Source organism: Hetaerina americana, unplaced genomic scaffold (genome assembly GCF_022747635.1).
Source record: "Hetaerina americana unplaced genomic scaffold, ioHetAmer1.1.p SCAF_4, whole genome shotgun sequence".
Taxonomy (NCBI): Eukaryota; Metazoa; Arthropoda; class Insecta; order Odonata; family Calopterygidae; genus Hetaerina; species Hetaerina americana.
Window position 1 is genome coordinate 69,617,238 of NW_027286985.1, and position 20,361 is coordinate 69,637,598.

At 40.3% G+C, this 20,361-nt stretch overlaps 1 protein-coding gene and 1 non-coding gene across 2 annotated transcripts in view; both read left to right on the forward strand.

Annotated features, from left to right (window-relative positions):
• Gprk1 (G protein-coupled receptor kinase 1) overlaps positions 1–20,361 on the forward strand; it is a 1,192,964-nt gene that overhangs the window by 1,113,997 nt on the left and 58,606 nt on the right. The window lies entirely within an intron of this gene.
• On the forward strand, positions 7,463–7,535 carry TRNAK-CUU (transfer RNA lysine (anticodon CUU)). Its single transcript has one exon. It is a non-coding gene; the product is annotated as a tRNA-Lys (tRNA).

Here is a 20,361-nt window from a genome sequence, read left to right on the forward strand (position 1 = left end):
GAGCCACTTGAAATACGAAGAGAACAAGCGAGACTTAGACTATTAGAAAGGTTCAGAACAAACGAGTTTAACGATGAAAATAATGGAATTATAATGGTCCCGCACTACTTAGGTAGAACAGACCACAAAGATAAAATAAGGGAGATAGATTGCAGTACAGATAGATACAAATACTCATTCTTTCCCCGAACAATCAGAAATCATAAAAGCAAAAAACCGTAGTCACCTTAGAAATTTGAGAAACATTTAATTTACCAGTCGAAAGAAAACATTGCAAATATAGCAGGTATATTTGTAGGTGCATGTGTATGTTAGTTGGTAGTTTGTGTGTTTGCATGTGTGTGGGGGATAAGTGTTCTTGCATGAATGTACGATATCATGTTTGTATGAAGCGAACCGTAACGACGGCCGTATGAATATTAAGGAAAGAGTCAGCCCCAGCCGTACTCTTACATCCTTACCCATTTATAAGAGTACGCCAGGGGTTGACTCTTCCCTTAATATACCATGTTTTTTCTGGATAGTATAAATTTGTGGCTTTTCATGCGCTTTTTTTTCTTTCTTAATTAGGGGTGGTGTCCTAACACCCCCCGCCGCACGCCCATGCGGAGGCTTGCGGAGTATTAAGTAGATTTAGATGAAATATTAGCCTGATTATGCACCGGACCAAGGTTAAGCATACGAAATAAGGCACTTACATGCAATAATGTTCAATAACAGGATACGTGTGTTCAAATAATGCGGGAGAGGTATTAAAAACATGGCCCTTTAATGTAAAAAACATGCAGGATATCGACAAAATATATGCACTCCAAATACTAGTTATCTTATTCACGCTAGTGGTTATAAGTATTTTGATCTCTAATAGTACGAGGAAAAACGACAATTGAAATCGAAACGTTCTTCTATCTATCTTCCTGATTCTACGTTGGTGATCTGATTAGCAATAGTAAGTCGGTGCCTGAAATATGTTTTTAACATCTTTATATAAGTAACCTGGCTCAAATTTACGCGGTCAACTTAACCTGTATTTCAATCTACGGTCAACTAATGACCCATCCTAATTCTTCCAATAGTGTCGTGACACTGCTACCTTGTTCACAAGAACTTTTCACAAACCTTAGTGCTCTACGTTGCACTCGATCTTGTTTCAAAATTAACCCTACTTCATGAGGATCCCATAGACTTACATCATGCTCAAGGTTAGGCATAACTAACGTGAAATAACAAAGTTCCTAGGCACTCTTATTACGTTTACGAGTTATCAATCGAATGGTGGTTAAATATTTGAATTTAGCAAGTATGGTCAGTCCTCGCCTTGAATAAGCCGCGAGCATTTAGAAGCCTGCGTAAAAAACATAATTTCGGAACTTAACAGGATATGGGGAAAATTCCTCCCGTTTCGTGAAGAATATTTTATGAACGAACAGAAATATCGCGCCGTTATTGGATTGCCTTAGTTCGCAGACGGTGGAAACCTGGACCAGCATGGAACATTTTTTTAATGAATGTGGTAGGAATTTTAAATGAAAGTAAATTGTTCAAGTGTAACGCTGGCACAGAGGAAATAATATTAGCGTAGCATTGCGTTGGCAGGTGAGACCCACAGCGGGAAGTTAAGGGAATTTGGCTTTCGAACAGATCGATATAAAGGATCCTCTCTCTCTCTTACGCTTTTCGAGAGTGCACCCCTAGGAGACTTAGTTTACGACACATTACTCAATAATGACTCCAATGCCCTGTGACCTAATATCCCCTGACACGCCCTCACGCGAATTGTAGCATAAGATATAGAGGTAGGTACCTTCATTTTCGGAGACGTTGAGGGTGTTGAATCCGCGGCTTGAGGCACCTACAGGTCTTTCATTCTCACCCCCCCCTGGCATCAATTTGCTGCAATGGTTCCGTGGAAGCCAGATGTGCACCGGGCCTTCTTGCCCCAGCCAGACCCGCCCGTGGCGTCATCTTCATTATCCGGGGAATCGGATGGCATTTCCATTTATCTCACCTCCTTCCTCCACGCCACCCCTTAGCTTTCCCCATCGTCCTTCGGATTTGACCTTCGGGCCGTCCTCCTCGAGACGGATTGCGGGGCTCCAATCGGGTGCTCCGAGGGATCTTCCGACGGTACTTGGAGGAGTGCCTGCTTGTATCATCCTGAGCGTTAGCCTTCCTCGGCGAGTCAGTGATGTTCGGTCATATTGATTCTTCATGAGCTGCGGGGTGTTTGTCTGTGAAAGGTGTTATTGGAACGGCACGAAGGGAAAGGGATGGACGATGTCGAAGAACTGCCGCTCCCAATTTTCCCGAAAAGCAAATTTGTAAAGCGTCATCATAATCAACTCAAGTTGCAGTCATAGATTATTAGAGGAAGTTCTCACGAATTGAGGGTTAAATCAACAAACTAATTCGCTTTCAAATTCTAGACTATGCCTTTCTTTTCGATGGTCGAACTTGTAGGGGTCGACGGTACCTGTTCCTGACGAACACAGGAGAATATACATATTTACGTGTATATCTGCACAAACATGTGTGTGTGTTTATAAATATTTTTGTCATCATTTATATATTTAACAATATCGTTACGATTAGTTAATTCGATGAGAGACGTAATGGTCTCAATTTTGCCCGAATAAAATCATCTATTCGGTCACCTTAGTTGTTGATAAAATAACTATTCCAGCAAAATTACATCAGGCCTACAGGTATTTGTCTTCTTTTTAAAACCAGTTCGGTTTCTGCATTCGTAATAGATCATTTTCTCTAATATTTCGCCACACTTTAAAGTATTTGAAGAACTAGTTTAGTCAGAAAACTATATTTTTTAAATGCACATCGAGCACAAAAGCATAAGAAAGAATATGCACCTAATACCTGTATGCATGGGAGACAGTCACGCAGGCAAACACCTGAAATAAAAAGATATTAATTACCATATAAAGTGGCACATACACTCAAGAAAATGATAATCGAATTCATAGCACGAGCAAAACAATTTAAATACAATAAGGCATTTTTTATGCGCCCAAGGCGATATGAATTCGATACGCTGATGAGGATTGGATTAAGTGTAATAAAAGTTTAATTTGTGCTAGGGGATATGGAGTTGCGGTGGAAGCTTATGCAAGTTTTAATTCTATTACACGAACACGCGTTGACAATGCCGGTGTGCCAATCTCTCATCTACACACTTCGAGTGGCCTCAATGGCGACGTAACGACTCATTAGAGCCCATTAATCCCAAGCGAAATTTCATACACAAATCAAGTTATTTTTAATTGTTCCAAAATTCCTCGCGAACGCATTAACTCACCCAAAGCAAAATTTTCTGCAGCTGGAAAATACGCAAAATCCAAACGCATAAAGTTCAATTTGTCATTGCGATCCAAAGATTTTTTTTCGTTCGGCAGCAGTGCTTCGGAAATACGTTTTATACAAAAACATCACTCGACGTAACAGTATTCATTCAATCTAATTTTTAATTTTATATAATAATCTTTCAGGATAAGTTTGAAATATATTTGCCTTTTGTAAGGAAATTCATTCTTATGAATTACCCGATTTGATTCACCTACAAAAAAGCATGCCATCCTGGAGATTTTGTGTTCTTCAGAGGTGTATTCACCGAGGATTTGCGAGAAAAATGTTTCTTTATATCAGAAGAGGTAGCTTCCAATTCTTGCTCCTCCTCTTGTCTCAACCACTTCGTCCACCAACTCCAGAATATGTCTTGAGCTACTGAAAATGACAGACTATAATTCACATTCGTCTTAATCCCCTGCCTAACGCTGAACGTCTCATTTCCCCATTCCCTATCCGTACTTTAACAGCTTGGGACGTGTATGGGTTTCAAATCAGTGTTATATATCTCCTTCGTCCTCCTGTGTTCTGCCAAATGTTCATAAACATTGCCCAGTAGACTATTAAACATCTACTCATAATCCACGGAGAATACAAGTGTATCCAGGTTGTTATTTCGTTTCCACTAGTGATCTCGTTATTGCTATGGAATCATGATGATAGGTATGTTAATTATGAACGTAAAGAAAACTGAATTGCATGTACTTTAAATGGCGAACCTCTGGTCATAAAGGAAATATTTGAACAGTTCGAGCGCATAAGAAAATTAAGTCCTTCAGTTCGAAGTCGGGATATTAAAAGAAATGTTTTCACTCGATTTGAAGCAATAGAGAATGTCAATCGGCAATTATTTTATCTTACCAAAACTTAATTAGTACAAATAGTCTCCAAACGGTTCTAAGGTTGGTTAATCGTTTGCAGTCGTCAGCTCTCGTTCCTCGATTTTTCACTTACTAGAGATTGAAAGTAGTAAAGGCATCACATTTCTTTGTAACTGAAACCTATTCAACCCAGAGTAAAACGAGGAAGAAGTATTTTGCCAACTATTGGATTCCGATATAGATTTTTGCGAGCGTATGACTATCGTTGTCGTCGAATTGTAAATTATGCCTTCCTTACAAATGAAATTAAAATGGACTTCTCAAATGTAAAATCTGTTCAGATGTGATTGATTTTATCGACATCGATACTGTATTTTATTGGAATTCCTTGTTTATCGAAGTCAAAGAGAATTGCCTTTCGTCACTTAAAGGAGTCCTCTTACTCATCAAGAACTCTCCCATTTCATTCTGAATACACCTTGAATATTTTCTGCTCTTATCGGTGAAACATTTTTGCACTTCCAGAACATTTCTAAAGCTCTTCGAGTTTCCAGAGCTTACGATCGCTCTCCATTCGCGAGTTAACGGCCTCAGTCCTCGTTAAATGGTAGTCCGCCTTTTTTCCCCCTATAACTTCTTAATCCTTAACCATTTCGGTGGTATTACGTCGGCCATAAGTGGCTGTAAAAGTCGAGAAGTAAAAGTACTGGACCCCATAGTTTACGCGTAGGATAAGGGGATGCTCTGATGGCAGATCGCCGTAAAAAGATGAGCCCGTTCATGCTTTTCATCGACCATTTTGTTCATTAATCCCTTAGGATGAGTATAAGTGGTGGGTCAATACGTTCACACAACAACCCCAGAGAACACATTCATCTCGGCACGAGTCTCGTCCCACTCCCGATAGATTTTTGGCGATGGAATCATATCACTACTTGTCAGCTAGATCTCAAAAACCACTCAATTTCTGGATGAATAAGTTAGTGCATTTAACGAACTTTTTAAATCATAATTTGTCAATAAGGTCATGGTGCGCTGACATCTGTTAATATATTATTTTAATTATCATTTACTCACGGGCATGATTGTTTCCGATTTTGAGGAGTCTAAAGGTTCCGAAGAAACTGCGGGAGATGCCGCAACACTAACTTTTAACGGAGTCATCCGCTAATGTGCATTTCAATGCAACAATTTCAGAGTGTAAAAATCATTCGCCTTGACTGGAATGAGATATTAATTACCATATAAAGGCAAATGATTTTTACACTCTGAAATTGTTGCATTGAAAGTCTGAATGTGTTTACTTATCTCATCATCATTCAGCTATATTAGCATTGTCCAGCAACGAACTTTTGCGACGTTCCTTAACACCTTTGCCGTGATAAAAATTATTATTAAATTGCATTTTATTTTAGATGATTTATTTATGCAATTTCATTGTATTTAAGTAAATGGAATTCATTCATTGGGCATTGGAATGAAATGCCCTAAGAGCTTCCATGGAAGGATGCAAATGTTAAATACATCGATGGCTGTTGCGTGGGAGATGCTTAAAGTCCGCGCGCGATAGGATTCCGATCGGAAAAACTAATGAGTGGATTCATTTAGCATGCAGGCGGCATTTGCCGGCGAAAATGTCAGTTCACAAGGAAGTATGCTGAGCGGGTTGGGTACATGATTGAAGAAGTCGTGCGCGAAATTAATTCCGTGCACAAAATTACCGGAAAAGAGTCTATCTCTTTATCAGTCATTAATTAGGTTTTGAACGTTCCCCGATAACGATCTTACACAACCTTGACTCTTTCATAAACACTACAACATACCAAGAAAGCTGTTACTTTTATTCTTCTAGTTCTTTCGTAAATAATATAACATCTTTAATGCACATTTTATCGGCTGGGGTGATTAAAAAATGGGCTCATGGTGGTTCAGGTGATTTTAACGTGTGTATTTATGTATGTGGATATATATATATATATATATATATATATATATATATATATATATATATATATATGATTTGCTTGGACATATTATCGGTAATAAGTAACAAGGTCACTGTGCACAAGTTATTTCAGTTTCCTAAGGACCTTCGTTAAACGGCTGGGACCGGGGAAACGTTTGCATACGTAAAGTCACGAAGAAATCTATTCTTACGTATCCAAAATCACTAGTTTTTTAGACATAATGCTGACTATTGCATACTTCATTATTTGTTCTACATTTGTCTTTATAAATAAGAAAGCGCTACTCCAAGGAATAAGGAATATTATTGTTTACTATGAAGAAAATAATTTTCAAAAACCAGAGATGTCCAGCCTCCCACAAGCTAATTCTCTCATCCCTAAGCTTCTCCATCAAATCAATTTTACCCCCTTCCAGTTACCCCTAATAAATCGTACACACTCAAATCACATTATATGTTGTTCTAGTTGGATTTCTTTGTAAACCGCGCGTTAAAATTAATTTAAAGTATAACTGTCAGTGTGCAAACAGTTATGTCGTATTAGAAGCTATAATAGCAACAGATATTATTAGTGTTTTACTGAAGAAAAGTGTGTAAAATACAATCGTGCAACCACTTAAATCAACGTGTTCGAGAATTTTTCACCAATTTTTCCCCGGTAGAACGTTATCCCTTATTAACATTCATCCCGAACGTAAGACTGGTGTAATGTAGTTGCGCTTTAAACAAACAAACACGTGTCATTTTATTGGCTTGATTCAAATTTGGGAACCAAAAATTGGAAGTGCATCTGGATTCGGATTTCATTCACATTTTCCACGAATGACCTATTTTGTCCTTTGTTCGCACTCATTCAAAGAGATAATACATAGATTAATAGTGGCACTGCACAGAATAAAGAACTTCTTAATCAATCCTTCCTTGCAAATCCACATTATTTTATTTTTATGGGATGTCTTTCCTTTTAATTTATAATTACTCACAAACCAAATAGTGAAAAATAGATTGACAGACACTGATGTATCATCGGTCTTTCAGTATATGTGCTGGAAAGGAAAATTATATCCCCGAAGTACCTTTGAATTTTAATGCCCGAAAAATTATTATTTGTTCATATTGTTGACAAGAATATGTATGTGTGCTATTTTTCAAAACGGCAAAAGACAAGGCAAGGAAGGCAAAATGAGGAGGAAGATGACATAAATTGCCAGTTGTCAGAATGGAAGGTAAATGCAGATCATGTCAGCAGTGGATATCGGAGATGAGATGGGATATTGTACAAATTGCAAAGTAATGGTTTGCCGTAATGGACAAGGCCCGGCTAGCTCAGTCGGTAGAGCATGAGACTCTTAATCTCAGGGTCGTGGGTTCGAGCCCCACGTTGGGCGATAATTTTTGCTCGTCATATTAATTTTGTGAATATCTAACGTTCGTGTTCATTTAATTTCTTCTCCTCTTATTAGTTAGTTAATCGAACTGTTGTATTTAATCTGATAAATTAATAATTTTTCATTCGCGATTCTTCGCGACCATAATGAATTTCTCCATTTAACCAACAAAACAGTCCTGTTGAGCAGTCCGTTATTTTTTAATTTTTACTGAACAGTGGAATGGCCGTGACCGTTTTAGCACTGCCGTTGGTTTCCAACCTCTGTAACTTGAGTTGGTAATAATATTTCGAGAATAGCGCACGCGAATTTAAAAGTTAGCTATTAACGTGAGCATTGTGAGTGAGGCTAACGCATAAGTATTTAATCGAGCCTAGACTTTCTGTTTCTATTCGGTATTCCTGATGCAGAAGACCTTAGGGAGGGAATTGCTCTTAATACAAAAACTCATTTGCACTTTTTTAAGTTTAATCTTAATTGCCAAGTGTTGCTCCAATGTTGTGTACACGTGGCATTTCGTAGACTATACTGAAAATGGTCTCGGTTCCCGCTAACACGTGTGAGGATGTTATTTCCTGGTTATCCCCTCAACATTAGCTGTGAAAGCTTATTATGAGTTGCCAGAAGCGGTTCTGATGCACCCATGGAATCGTTGAAGAAATATATTCTCCTGGCGACGCTATTTCGATTTGTACTTTATTAGGGTAATCCCTGATTAGGGTAAGAATTAAAACCCATTCTCTTGTATATCTCCAAATCCCTTGCGTCATATTCCCCGCGGTTCCGAAACTGAGACTTTTAAGTGCATAAGGAGATGAAACTTCAGCCTCATTCTCCTCCTCATCTTTTCCTGCTGCTTCGCCAATTGAGAACAGAAATGACCTCTGGTATTTTCCGTGTTCCTTCGACTTGAGTAATCTTTGCCACTCCCTGTCTCCTTTGATTCCCGCCCCCACGCTCTTCCTCCATCGTAGACCATATGCCTGACGTCAAATCTTCCTCGTCGTGTGTATCATTGCGTACATTGCTTTCAACGCAAGTACGCGGAGTGGGTTTGAGAAAACCTTGTGTGTTCAAGTAAAGGAAGGACAGTTTATGAAATTCATTGTCTGTGACGTTAAGTCAGTGGAATCGATTCACTACAAACTGTGTTTTTTTATTCTAAGGATTATTTTTATTGCTCCGAGCCGAGTTTTGATTTAAAACCTAATAACCGTTTGTCGATGCTTAGGAATTTCTTCTGAAATGCGCTTAAGAACGTATATAATGAAGCTGATATATTTTTGCCAGGTATTTACTTTTTGCGAGTGAGTCCAAGTATGTAGCATTACAAACTATTTTCAGAAAGCTTGATCTTTTGGTTTTAAAAACCATACATACTATTTTATCTATCGATTCCAATTAGAATGATATTATCGCTGATAAATGGTTTTCATAGCCCCCAAAATGCGTGTGTTGCCATGCACATATTTAGTCTAATTAAATTCATACAGTTAATATTACATAAATACCTACAGTTTACGGGGTTAAGGACTCAAATAAGAAATGTGAACAACATTAATATGCATTCATTTTGAGACACAGTCCTTTTTTGAGGAATATTGTGACCGCAATATTCATTGATCCAATTCGATAAATTAGATACGGCTGTCATCCCTATTCCTCGCTATCTGGCAGCCGATTCACTCAATTCAATTTCGTAGTTTTTACTGTGTTACATAGCTTATTTTATGTTATGTACGTATGTATTTCCTGCCGAAGAGTTCCATACTCGTTTCAGTATTGAAAATCATCCTCCTCATCCGCTTGCCCCTCTCCTCCCTCTGCCCGCTTCTTCCAGTGGGTCAAACCTCTCCCTCCCCCCACTTCACCTCCTCACTCCCTGCATACCCTTCTCTCCCCTCCCTCGGCAATGCGCTGCAGACAGCTGGTATGAGCGAGTGAACGATTTCCGCACTCCACACGTTTCGTTCGCTTGCGTTTGGCGGTGAAGATGGACGGTCCAGCGAGGGGAGACTGCCGTGGGGGATGGGCGGGTGGAGGTGAGGGGGCGGATATGGGGAACGAGGGGGATGAGGCCCCCTCCACTGTGGGGTGAATCCTCTCCACCCTCGCGAGTCTCGTCCGAGAGAGCCCAGCGGCCCGGAAAGCGAGGGAAAACCCGGGAAAAAGCATGATGTCATGTAATTTCTTTTGTAGCGTTTCCCGGAACTTGACCAGTTCCCTCGTTGATTAGAATCCTCGGCGTAGCCGGAGGGAAGGTTCAGAGTTGCATATGCATCTAATAGGCCCCTATTTTTTTTAGTTCGAGGATCCATCAAGGTTTAACTTCAACACTAGCTCGTTTCAAGATCCGGGTGGAAACTCGCTGTTGCACCTTTTACGGTTCGGACCTCAGAAAGTGGTTGAAGGTTCTGTATCTTGTCGGAAAGACCATATCACTGCCATAGATTACTTAGTCGGTATCTTATTCTAAACGATACTCCGCTAGGTGCCGCAAAGGTGTGCGGTGGGTGTGTTAGGGCATCAGCCATGCATACATAAATATGACCATATGCATAAATTTCAATATGTATTGTCACCTAAACATACACGGGAATTGCCTTCGCATAGGTTGGCTCTTCAGATAGCAGTTTCGCCCCAAGTCCTGGAGTTGTCTTCAGGTCGAAGTGATCTTCGATGCAGATGCTGCAGAACGCGGAGAAGCCTGCAAACGAAAAACCAACTGCGTAGGCCGTCGGAACGGTTGGAATGATAAGTAAACTCCTACGGAAGCTTGATGTAATAACTAGGGTCTCCGCAACGATAAAAATCAGCGACATCATCCCTAAGCCTAAGGACCGGATCCCCGGATTCATGCGCGAAGGAGTAAATGGGATCAAGTGCACATGTTGAGAATTCTAAATCGGCCTAACAGGAAGGTCCATTAGATGCAGAATTAAGGAGCACCAAAGAGCCTCTGACAAGAAACAGTTCCAACTCTCGGCAATCGCCGAACATTCCTGGTCGGAACCAGGACACACGATTGAGTTCGACCGAAAGTGCTGGCAAGAGAAAAACGCTATCTACCGAGACTCATAAGAAAAGCCGTAGAAATAATGAAAAATCCTAATAATTTCAACCTTGAGGGCGGCTAAACCCTGTAAAAGGGTCATTCCACCTTACCGCCAAGAAACAGCCAATCAGAGCGCTCTGGGTCAGCCAGCGTCTTCTATAAATAGCGGCCAAATTGCAATGAAAATTACTTGGACCTGAAGACACCTCCAGGACTGGGGGCGAAATTTTTGTTCAACAAGTCAACCTACGCGATGGTAATTCCCTAAAGCAGAATGGAACCTTCATCAGTCCGATATTTTTTCATAGACCTCGTCCAGACTATTAAATATCCTCTCGTTCTATCTTCCATGCCTTAATATTAACTAGCGCCGAAGTCTATCATTGTTTGTTTCTCTTTATTTGATCTTAGCCTTGATTGATTAATGCTCTTCTACTTGAGAGCTGGCAGGTTAATATCTACTAATGGGTGGGGGAGAAAGGTAAACGAAGTTTCCTCAAAGCTATTGTCTTAACGCCCTCCTTCCTATTGTATAAGAGTTTCACTTTGTTGCCGTACATATTCATGGTACTGGTAAATGGGTTGTTATTTAACAAAATAATCCATCATAAATTAAAATAATCAGAGTTCTGAAATCCTAGAAGGGGCTTGGCCTCACTCTCCTCTCCCTTTTTATCTACCTTATGCCAGAGGATATGTCCATTTTAAATTAACCTTAACGGATGTTATATGGTGGCGCCTCAGCACGTTCAAATAGTACTATACTCGATAGTGCTCTACCGGGTGGAATCGGTCTTGGGAGATCAATTATTTATGGAATTAAACGAAATTTTAATTAATAATAGACATGAGTGTTATCGACGAGTTCAGTTAATTTCTGTCATTCCATATGTGGCAGAAATATATTTGTCTATTCTCACACTATTCAATGGAATTCCTTGTTAGCACTTGGTGTGTTCTTTTCATTTTTGCCTTGATTTTATTACACTACATTACCATCGCTTATTATCTCCTTTCATATTATCTGCTACTATTGTTTATTTTTCACGGCCACCCCACGTTTTGTTTTATGCTCTAGCTAATTGTATTCGCTTTCATTATTTTTCTACATGAATATAATTATTTCGTTCTATTATTGTTTTAACATCCCTCGCGATTTCATCATTGCTGGTGATCATGCTGTCTGAATAAAAATATTCATCCCCATGTCATTCATTGGTCACAGATTTTGAATTTACGTGAACTAATGATCGTCATTTTGAGGCTACTGGTCTCGCACCGCATTTCAGTCAATTGTTACCTGAATAATTGTAAGTGGCGTTACTTGCACCCCGGGGAGCTTAAATAGAAATATATAGAATTATCATTCTGCCAAGGGTATTTTCCGTTCTCACGTTATTGCATCGTATGCGTCGTTCCGTCAATTAACGCAGCATACGCCACCAGAGTCGTTAAACACAGCATATGTCACGGTTTCTGAGAAAAATTAACCGGCACAGTGAATTCACGCCAGTTTTTTTATATCGTGGGCATCTTTTTTGTTGTTGAATAGACTTAAACAAAATTTTTAGGTCAATTTACCTTTCGGATTTTTTTAAAATTCTGTTCGAATTAATCGACTTGGAAGCGAGCATGGAGTGGAAAAGACGGAAATAAGAGGTGGTCGACGGGAAGGGGGGGGGGGAGGAGGAGAAGGAGAGGAGGGCGGCGGATGGATGAGTTGAGCAGATTGCCCCGCATCGGACCACTCCTAGAGGAATGTTAACTCGATGGGTTGGCGAGAGAAAACGATTGCCTTTTCCACCCCCTGTCCTCCTGCCATGTCCAACCGCCCACCAGCCCCGCCGTCCGCGCGACTGAACCAACCAGCCCGTCCTATTCGCCCGACCGGGTAGGTAATCCTCCCCCTCTCTCTCTCTCCCCCCTACAAAGTCCCCACACCCTCCCAATCTCCCCACCAATTCTCCCTTCGCCCATTTCCCGTTTCGCACTTTCAATTTCGCCCGCGCGACCTCCATCCTCCCTCCCTCCCAGACTCACTCCTCCTCCTCTCACTTCTCTTTCCCTGCCCTCTATCCTGCAACCCTTTAAACCGCTTCGCCAGCTCTCTTCTCTCCCTCTCTCCCTCCGCAGAGGCTATCGTCGGTCGCAGTGCCCTAGCACTCGTATGTCTGTGTTTGACGATTCGTCCCATTATTGATTCTGCCTGACCGCACGTACGCTCGCTACAAGGGCGGATGCTATAACCATGGCACGCGCCGCAATCCTTGCATCCTAGGGACTCCCCTCCCCCGCCATCCCTTGTCTCTCTTCGTCTCTAACCTCACCTTCCCACCCTCCCCACCTCTCCCGTCGTCCACAGTTGAAAGGTGGCCGAGTCCTTTCCCCGATGCCGCAGACGGAACTCCCGGGGTCGTCTACGCCAGCCTTGATATTACTTGGGATTCCTAGAAATCTCAGGTTTGATTGAAATTTCGTCCTGAACAGTCAGGGAATACGTATTTGTGTGAGATCAGGGTCAACTTCCTCGAAGCCGTAAGTCAGATCACCAGTTCTTGCAATTTACATGAGTACGGAGTTTGCCGATGCCGATAAATGAATCAGTATTTGTTTCATGCCTACATAGCAAAGTATGCGAATTTGAAAGTTATGAATTACATTCATGATTGATGTCAGACGACTTGTAGCTTGAGAGATGGCCAATATTTCTTTCCCGGATACTAGATGTCCATGGGAGCTCTCAGATGACAAAAAGAAAGCTTTCAAAATCTCAACCGTGGTTGTGTGAATATCACACTCGAGATCACTTATTACGTGTGAGAACTGCCCTCTCCTGTGAAATCAAACTGGAGTTTTAGCAATTTGATTTGATGAGACCTTATGTAAGTATATTTTTACTCAATGGCGAAAAGTCTTTTAGTTTTTAAATAACAAATATATACTCTTACTAGATTCTAAATCTTTGCATCACAAATCCAATTATTGATGTAAGAAAGATGGAGATCGGATTTATAAAATTGTTATTGGAGAAATACTGCATTCTTTATTATCCTGACAGTTGGTTAAATTCAGTCCTGAAATTCAGCGTTAACCCTAGGGTCGTCGCTCTATTCACGCATTCAGAGATATTCATCTAACTTTTACTACCTTAAATATTTTTCCAATCAAATTAAAATAGTTTGTAATAATGACCAAATGATAGCAAGTTTCCACTAGATAACTAATAATCTAGTGGAAAAGTGTTATCATTTAGTCATTATTCTGTTCGAATTCCATCATGCTGGTATCACACTTGAAACTAAGCAGTTTTGAAAGATAGTCAACTTCAACCGAACGCCTGAGATTCCTATCCTTTTGCATATTTTCTCAGATTTGTTGTGCCACTCAAATAGAAAAATCAAAAAGCTTGGGGCTCATAGAGTGGCTCCAGAGGTACCACGCAGAAATGTACCCAGCAATATCTGGTCGGCTTAGGAGTACTCTATCCAATGGGTCGCCATTATCTCTATTTCTAAAATCCCTGCAAGCATCATAGGGAGATGATGGGACGTCAGTCATTAAGTAAAACTGGTAAAAAAACAAGATATGGTAGATTCATTAACGAGTAACTCTTTACAGGATAAATGTTTCGGTAATTGGAAAATGGAGAAATCATTACAGATAGCGTGAAAAAGGCAAATATTTTAAACCATTTTTTCCAGAGCGTCTACAACAAAAACACAAACGCACCAAACGATCCTCCACACCCACCCGGGGAACACATGAGCGATCTTACACTGACCAAGCAGGGAATAGTACATCTGCTCCGTAGTATCAAAGCACACAAGGCACCTGGTCCGGAAGAAATACCTGCTAGAATATTAAAGGAATTAGCTGACGACATTGCCCCATTTTTACATATTGTTTTTCTAAAATCGATAGAAGAAGGCTCAGTGCCTCGCGACTGGAAGCTAGCCCATATAACTCCCATCTATAAAGGCGGCGATAGGGATAAACCAACCAATTACCGACCCATTTCTTTAACATCGATCTCTTGTAAAATATTGGAACACGTTATTGTCACTAACATTATGAAATTTCTTGATAGTAGGAAAATACTAATCCACAACCAGCACGGATTTAGGAAAAGCGGATCTTGCGAAACACAACTTGGTCTCTTCATTCACGATATACTTAGATCGGGAGAAAACAACACCCAAGTCGATGCAGTATTCCTGGATTTCAAAAAAGCCTTCGACAAAGTCCCACACAATAAATTGTTACACAAACTTAAATACTATGGGATCAATAAGAAAATAATTAATTGGATTAGGGACTTCTTGTCAAACCGCAAACAAATAGTAGTCATAGATGGGTTGTGCTCAACGGAGAGAGATGTTACTTCGGGCGTCCCCCAGGGAAGTGTAATAGGGCCTCTTCTGTTCTTAATATACATAAATGACTTAAGCACACACGTTAGTAGCAATCTAAGGTTATTTGCTGACGACACGGTGATATACAGGGAAATAAGGAGCCAACTAGATCGCGAGCTACTCTCTAGAGACTTAGACAATATCTCGGGATGGTGCAATAAATGGGGATTAACACTTAATATAGATAAATGTGCAGTTTTGAAATTTTGGAATAAAGGAAGCGAGGAACAGGATATAAACTACAAAATAGAGGGTTCAGTATTGACTACGGCAAATCAAGTTAAATATTTGGGGGTTGTTCTAACAACACGCCTTTCATGGGGAGCACATATCAGGACAATATGCGGATCAGCTTTAAAGAAACTTGGCTTCATAAAACGGGTGGTGGGGAAATGTAATGAAAAAGTTAAAGAGAGGTGTTATTTTGCTCTAGTTAGACCTCATTTGGAATATGCCGCAAGTATTTGGGATCCGTGGGAGAAAATTTGGCAAAAAGAATTAGATAAAGTCCAGAGAAAATCCGCTAGATTCGTTAAAAATTGTTATGATAAAAACACAAGTGTGACAGGTCTCTTAGGGGATTTAGGCTGGGAACCACTTGAAGTGCGGAGAGAACAAGCGAGGCTTAGACTTTTAGAAAGGTTCAGAACAAACGAGTTTAAATATGACACTGAAGGAATTATAATGGCCCCACACTACTTAGGTAGATCAGACCACAAAGATAAACTAAGGGAGATAGATTCCAAGACAGATAGGTACAAATACTCATTCTTTCCCCGAACAATCAGTAATCATAATAGCAAGAAACCGAAGTCACTTTAGAAATATTAAAAACTTTGAATTTACAAGTCGGAACAAAATTAAACACTATAGAGATGTTAGGTATACTTTCAGGTGCATGTGTATGTTAGTTGGTAGTTTGAGTGTTTGCATGTGTGTGGGGTGTAAGTGTTCATGCATGAATGTATGCCATGTTTTTTTTTATATATGATTTTCTCGTTATTGCATGCGATTTTTTTTTTTATTTTTCTTTTCTAAATTATGGGTGGTGTCCTAGCACCCCCCGCCACACGCCCTTGCGGCGGCTTGCGGGGTATTGAGTAGATGTAGATGTAGATGTAGATGTAATTAATAGAAATATGCTCTCGTAATGCGTGTGCGTAAAATGAAATGAATCTTTTAATAAACAAGAGTATAATTTTTATATTTGTGTTTTTAATGATTGGACATGGAAATTTAAACTCGGGATTGGGTTACAATTGTCATATATGCATCGAAAACTTTATCATACTTCCACACTCATGTGGGTGAATAAATAGCGGAATAGACCAATAAGGAGTTACCGACGTCATTCCTTGAGATATGAGATTAACTCAACTCCCACCTGTAGTTGTGATTTTCTTGATGGGAGATTTCTAATCCTATCGTTAACATAATCTTCTTGTTAGCTATAATGGCTATTTTTGAATTTTTGCAGTTATTACCGCGAAATATGTTCAGGAAAAATGATTACGTTCATCGATTATTTTGGCAAAGTTTAGTTTTCTCTGTAGATGTTCCTTTATCCTACAAAATAGCCCAACGCACCTATGTAATGTGCAAAATGTTTACTTCGTTGTTTATCTAACGATCCTTAGCTTCATTTTTTAATATTAGTTTAGATCATTCCTATGAACCTAGTGCATGAAAATGTTACACACGTTTTGTGGATTACCCTTTGTTATTTACTAGTGTAACAGTTATTCTACGACTATAGCGAGAAATAATGGACCGTCTTGGAGATTGGTTATGCTTTCCATTAATTTTTCAAAATAAATTTGTCTACGTTGGGTTTTAGATGCCTCTGCTGAGATTTATCAAGCTGCGATTTTATGCACGAGGAATGGTTCGTTCTCCTTTAACGTGTCCGTCCCCTCTTCCCGGAACTATTTGTAAGCGATGCATCCGCGTGGATTCGACGCGCATCCACTTAAAATTACTTGAAAATGTGTTTAGTATTCCCTCGACACCGATTCATGTTAATGTGACGATCTCGGGCTTACTAATAGAGCGACAGACTTCGTCAAATACGTGTCAGTGCATTTATGGTCCTGCACTGGTTGGGAAGCACAGTCGTCAACTCATTGCCGATGGAAGTGATCAGCAGTTTGCACCAATTTCAAGCGGATGGTGGGAGTTTCATTTTTGACGGCCACGGTCTAGCACCTCGCCGCGCGTGAGTTATTTCCTGATCCACTGGGTGGATTGTAATATTCGTTTGTTTGTCAGCAGATTGCGAATTCGCCCGACACAAGCGCTCTCGTTTCCTCCAACTCGCGTGTGTATTTTGACGTCGAATAATTGATGAGCGTGGGTGTGACAGTTGGTCCATATCAAGTATGTGTCATTCGTCTTTTGAAGAAGCTATTGTGTAGACCGGGAATGATTTTAAAAATTGGGCTTTCGTTCGAATAAAACAGTTCAAGTTCTGAAATTTCAACGTACGACAATATAGCATTGTAATTATGCCATTTCCCATTCAAAGAAACTTCTAAAGTGGTTCATTTCGGTCCATTAATTTAATATTACGTGCCGTCAATTATTTAAGCGGTAAAACACAGGTCAGAAAACTCCTGCAAAGAGATTTGGAACTAGGAAAATTCTTAAATTAATCATATTATTAGCTCATATTTACTTAACCTACATCTTTACCTTCTCATTCAGAGTTGATCCTAAATCCCTACTGCCGTGATCTATTTTCATTGGCTCCTGTTCATTCATTGCCAGCAGTACCATCCATGTCATACCGTTTGGTATCTTTTATGCAAGTGCGTACGCACAGGGCATCATTCATTTCGCAATCATTTAATCATCAACTCTTGTTTCATTCCACACAAAATTCTTACATTCCAAATGCCAATAGGTCAAGTGAAAATTCCTACATATAGCCAAAAAGACCCTCTACCTCTGGCGTTTTCGGATTTTCCCCAATTATCTTGTGGAATTAAGTATTTGTAGTTTTCATTATCGGGGGTCCTGGTAGTATGGTGAACAGAACGTTCGTCTACTGATTGTTGGGCTCGGGTTCGATTCCTGGTGCCACCCTTGGGCACCCTCAGCTTTATCCAAATTGTTTGATTTTTTTGGGGGCACCAGACATTTTAGGGAAACCATTGATGGAAAAAGGAGATGAACCGACCCCCCTACCCTGATGTGTGAATTTCGCATGCCGCCGGACTCATTACTAGTTGAGCTCTGTCCTGACCTATCAAACCAGCCTTCCTTTGGGTTGATGGCACGATTGGTCGGTGAAAAGAAGGGAAATTGGGGAATGACATAGAGTTAAATTACTTAGGTAGAAGAGTTACTTCGCGCCGATTTGCCCCACAAACGTTCCTCCGTTGAAGCGCATTTAAAAATTGTTCTTTTCCCTCCATGTTACTCTCCGCTCCTCGTTAACCTCCACACTACCCCCATCCTCCACCCTCCTTGCTTTCCCTTTTCCGTCGCCGGTTGATTGAATTTTGCGTCACATTTCCTCTCTTGTTCCGGCACCGCGTACGCGTGGCCGGCTCTTGGCATCTGCCCTTTTCGGAGCGCGCATGTCGATTTATTTCCACCCACTCGTCCCTCCTACACGACCAATCCCACTCTTCCTCCTCCTCCATGTTCTATCTATCGCCCGTTCCCCCTGTTGTCCATATCCGGCTTTGGGATCCAGCGGCAGTGCCTTCGATGCCTGCCCGTGCTTTGGGCCCATAGCTCTGCCCTCTTCCAATGGGCTCTGCACGGTCACGCGTTAATTAATATTTTATGATAACCCTCCCCCACGTCTTTCCTTGTCTAACCGGTATTTTACCTGTATTTGTTAGAAATCCTGCCCACTCTTTCCAATTGTACAGGAACCGTAAAATAAGTATCGTGACTGGTTCCAAAAATCAAAATGGATTGCAGTTATCATTACAATTACTTAATAATCTTCGAAATACATTCCTCCTGTATCGATACACTTAGTTCGGCAGTCTGCCACTCGTCAAAAGCCCGCTGGAAGTCGGTTTCCAGAGTACTATTGAGAGCCTTTGTCGTCGCCGCTTGACCGCCTCGAGTCGAACCGATATCCTTTGAGCTCATTTTGAGCTATCCTTTGAGGTAATAACGTTGTCGAGAAAATCTTCATCTTCCTGGACACAGGTCAAAATTTCTCGCGACATTTCCACCAGTGACAGTTTTTGTTCCTTGCTCAAGACTTTCGGCACCAGCTTCGCGCACACTTTCCTCATTGCAAGATCCTCTGTTTCAATGGTGTGGACGGTTCTGACTGAAAGGCCGGTGTCCTCACTGATAAGGGCGATGGTTAAACGCCTGTCAGAGTCCAAAAGTTTTGAGGTTGGTATTAAAAGCTTTTAATGCATATTTTTTCTATATTTTTAAGCTCCTAGCTGAGGTAGGTTCATTATGCTTTAGGTTTCATTTACTCCCTCTCATCTCCATTGCTTAGTAAGGATCCGTAAGATTTTTCAGTTCCCTCTCCTTCATCCTTCTTACATATTTATTATTTATATAGAGACTTTAATTGGGGCGAGAATGAGACTTAATTGTCCCTTCTCCCGCATGATCCTTATAGATTACAATAATGACATTCACCAACATCCATGCCCTAGGTGGGAAAAAACCCACCTAGGAGGGACCTGAACCCGCGACCTATGGATTGGCCGGCATTGGAGTTATATTAATATATCAACCAATGCCCTTTTTCCTGAAAGAAAAGAAAAAAAAGTGCTAATAAATTTGACGAAATCGTACTGAACAGAGGATACTGTCACTTCCTTTTTTTAAAAGTATCACAGAATAGATACAGCGAAATGATGTAATTAACTGATTCTTAGTTAATGCTTTCAATTGCATTTGCAAAATATGTTTTTTGGGGGTCACGGACAATTTAAGTTCATTTTTCATAACATGGGCTGAAATAACACAATCATAAACCTTACTTAATATTCTTCATAAACCCTCCACTCCATGTAAGAATACGTAATGAATGCCAGACAAGCCCGCTCCTTTCCCCCCTCATAAACCGTTTATAATTTAATGATAACCTCCGAGTCAATTTTCTTTGTTATTTAACAACTTATTGCTACCCATTTTCATGGCAGAGCAACGTTTTTCCGTGAATATTTAGATGCATACGGGCATACCACGCTTAAATACTCTGTCGTCTACAATTTTATATTGAACAACTGCTTGTTACGAGCGTGTTATAATCGAATGTTCGATACCCGACCAATCAAAATAGCTCTCGTTAATTTTTATTCTTTCCCTATTTGGTGCAATTCGAGAATATGTCTATGCAATTGTTTTTGGCTCGGTTTTATGTTTTCAT